Source organism: Haliotis rufescens, unplaced genomic scaffold, assembly GCF_023055435.1.
Source record: "Haliotis rufescens isolate VD_foot unplaced genomic scaffold, xgHalRufe1.0.p SCAF_27, whole genome shotgun sequence".
Lineage (NCBI taxonomy): Eukaryota > Metazoa > Mollusca > Gastropoda > Lepetellida > Haliotidae > Haliotis > Haliotis rufescens.
In genome coordinates, this window is record NW_025963968.1 from 4,074,930 (window position 1) to 4,078,720 (window position 3,791).

The 3,791-nt window shown below is 39.3% G+C and overlaps 1 non-coding gene across 1 annotated transcript; it reads left to right on the forward strand.

Annotated features, from left to right (window-relative positions):
* Positions 1 to 1,019: 1,019 nt before the first annotated feature.
* Positions 1,020 to 1,092, forward strand: Trnar-ccg. Its single transcript has one exon. It is a non-coding gene; the product is annotated as a tRNA-Arg (tRNA).
* The last annotated feature ends 2,699 nt before the right edge of the window (positions 1,093 to 3,791 follow it).

Consider the following 3,791-nt stretch of genomic DNA (forward strand, 5'->3'; position numbering starts at 1 on the left):
TGTCTGTCTTCAACATTACACGAAAGAAGGCTTGTCTATGTGTGTACATCAGCAGCGCTACAAGTTTGTGTGACTGACAAATTGTTTTGTCTGTCTTCAACATTACACGAAAGAAGACTTGTCTATGTGTGTACATCAGCAGCGCTACAAGTTTGTGTGACTGACAAATTGTTTTGTCTGTCTTCAACATTACACGAAAGAAGGCTTGTCTATGTGTGTACATCAGCAGCGCTACAAGTTTGTGTGAGTGAAAAATTGTTTTGTCTGTCTTCAACATTACACGAAAGAAGACTTGTCTATGTGTGTACATCAGCAGCGCTACAAGTTTGTGTGAGTGACAAATTGTTTTGTCTGTCTTCAACATTACACGAAAGAAGACTTGTCTATGTGTGTACATCAGCAGCGCTACAAGTTTGTGTGAGTGACAAATTGTTTTGTCTGTCTTCAACATTACACGAAAGAAGACTTGTCTATGTGTGTACATCAGCAGCGCTACAAGTTTGTGTGACTGACAAATTGTTTTGTCTGTCTTCAACATTACACGAAAGAAGGCTTGTCTATGTGTGTACATCAGCAGCGCTACAAGTTTGTGTGACTGACAAATTATTTTGTCTGTCTTCAACATTACACGAAAGAAGGCTTGTCTATGTGTATACATCAGCAGGGCTACAAATTTGTGTGAGTGAGAAATTGTTTCGTCTGTCTACATCATTACACGAAAGAAGACTTGTCTATGTGTATACATCAGCAGCGCTACAAGTTTGTATGAGTGACAAATTGTTTCGACTGTCTTCAACATTACATGAAAGAAGGCTTGTGCCGCGTTGCGTGGTCGCTAAATATCTCAAATATTGCATGACTGAAAGGTTGTTCTTCAATGCGTGGTCGTTATATATCTGAAACATTAGTGGAGCGGCGTAAAATCGTAACTCAATCGAGTGGAATATAACCCTTTTTGAGTTAAATGGTGATTTTACGTAAAGTCTTTTTAAGATTTAAAATAGCGAATACTCATCGGTGGCCTTGTGGCCTAATGGATAAGGCGTCGGCCTCCGGAGCCGAAGATTATGGGTTCGAGTCCCATCAAGGTCGTTGCAAAATTTTAATGGAAGAGCTAGTTTTGGTAGTTATGGAATGTATCCAATTCAGTTAGAAATTCATAAAATCTTAAAACTAACAACATCGCGAGCTTGGAGCTATCTCAGTGTGGAAACACTTGAAGTACGATATCGATTATCAGGTTCATTTTAAATGCCAAATGTGAGGGCAATGAATTAATCAAATGTTCTTTCTGTTGTTTCTGCTTTTTTCCTTAACTTGGCTAGTGAAGAACAAACATGTTTTTATCAAGCTGAAAAACCATCTCGGTATATCACTGGGCCTGAACATGACATAGGTTTAAAGGTTCCGTGTTGCTCCGATTGGAGTGAGTGAGTGTGTGATTTGGGTTTTAGTAAGAGAAAACAGCTGATAAGTTTCACGACCTATCAAGATACATGATCCTCTCACTGATTGAAACATGCATTACTTCGGTGTTGGACACGTGAGGCCTAGCGCGGTTAATAGCCGGAGTTCCTTCCCTTACTCGTGTTAGGATCTGCTTGTGATGGGTTAGAATCCAGGATGGAATCCGATTGGGATCCTTTTTTTGTTAGCACTATATCCGTCGATTTCATCAACGCGGTCAACGCCTTCCTGGAGATATCTTTAAAAATATGATGACCCAGTGTGCTATAATTGAAATACTTCCCAAAATGACGCTAAACCAATTCATTCATCCTCTCCCTCACTCGGTGTTTAAAGCACTTGTGCCTCAAAAATAAAGTCTTAAATGTGTTGCGAAGATGATCTTCCTGTAAAACGTAATTTCAGTACAAAATGGTCCTTGTGGGGAATCAAACAAATCAATCAAACTCAAACAAACAACGAAGATTTGTAGACGCCAGTCATGCGCTTTATCGAATCGGCAATATGCATGTTTTACATGACCCGAATCCCCGCGATCGACCAACGCAAACTTCAGTCAAACTTAACATCACGTTTTGATAGTCAAAGGGCGATAACTCACTTTATCGGCAAACTCGAATAACAGGGAATCTTCCTGCATTCTCACCAAGAACGGGAACCGTTTCTGAAACCAGACTCAACACTTTGAAAGCCATTAGCAACGTACTTTGCATAAGTCAGGAGGAATCCATTTTGAATTCAAAAGCGATCGTCAAGGACGGGATGTGGATATATATTACAACTTTAAACATACATTGTGGAACTGAGATTTTTTAAATAAATCTAACTTGTCTCGTGATTTCTGTTTCATCAGACAAGTACTAGTTATTGGATATGGCTATACAATGGCTGGTTATGTAAGAATTTGGTTCATTATTACACTTTGAAAATCGAACCGGTGTTGACTATATGAGGTACCAAATCAACAGAAGCGGCATATAAAATGCTTCGAAAATGGTCTTTCCATGGCTTGTAAGGAGGCTTGGCGCCAGCGAGTGAATATATAAGATTTATACCACCACTGATCGAGGTGTAGACAGGTTAGAAAACCATCACAAATATCAATATAAAATGACATAAAGTATGTTTCAGAATTTTCAATATGGAGAAAAAAAGTCACCATTGTAAACAGTCAATTCATGTTTAAGATTCTCAAGCAGCGTTCAAATCGATTGCATGTTAAGCTGTTGCTAAATCCATTGGTGTGATAAGACCCACAAAGAGTTCATCACACTGCAGCTGATAGTAACTCACCGGAACATAAAACATAGTCAGTCTAACCTTAGAATGTATGGGACATGTTCAAATTGTAGGGATGGCGCTGGTGGCCCAGTAGCCCAAGGCTCCGCAATTTGCTGTGCAGGATTGTGTCCCTTGGACACGCCAGAATCCTATTATTGTGGGTTCGAATCCCTGTTCGCCCAGATTATGTTTCTCGCTTTGTCACCACCATACCCATGCCGTGGGTTTCACCAACGTGGTAAACTTTTGAGACCTACATCACTTCAGGCTTTCCTTGCATATCAAGATCACACGCCGTGATATGACTGGGATACTGTTTAAAGTGGCGTCAAACACAACTCATCTCGCTCACTCGCTCAAATTGTTAAAGAATACCACATACTTTTAAATATGATTGTTTTTTATACTGGCATCAGTTAAGCACGCAAAAAATAAGAAACACATGTATGTATGTATGTATGTATGTATGTATGTATGTATGTATGTATGTATGTATGTATGTATGTATGTATGTATGTATGTATGTATGTATGTATGTATGTATGTATGTATGTATGTATGTATGTATGTATTTTAGCCCGTATTTGGAAAGTACTCTTCGGTAGCTGGACGTGTACAGTGACAAGCATCAACCAAGCCAAGGCTAAAAATTAAATTTGGTTTTCAGTTTCTGCATAAGTACAACATACCAGAATGAAAGCATTTTGGGAAGCAGACACACACCGTCCCCCCACCACACACACACACACACACACACACACACACACACACACACACACACACACACACACACACACACACACACATACACACACACCCTAAACACCACATTCAAACTCCTCAACGTCCCACACCAACACCCACAAACGCACCAGTTTAACTTGTTTAAATGATGACATTTTCAAAGAGATGTTCATCCGACACTCAACGTTTGAACTGCCCCTTAAACACACTTTGCTTGTTGGTATAATGACCATGAAAAAAAAAATTGCCTATGCAAGCCACATACATTAACTGAATATATATTAAAATAACAACTAAAT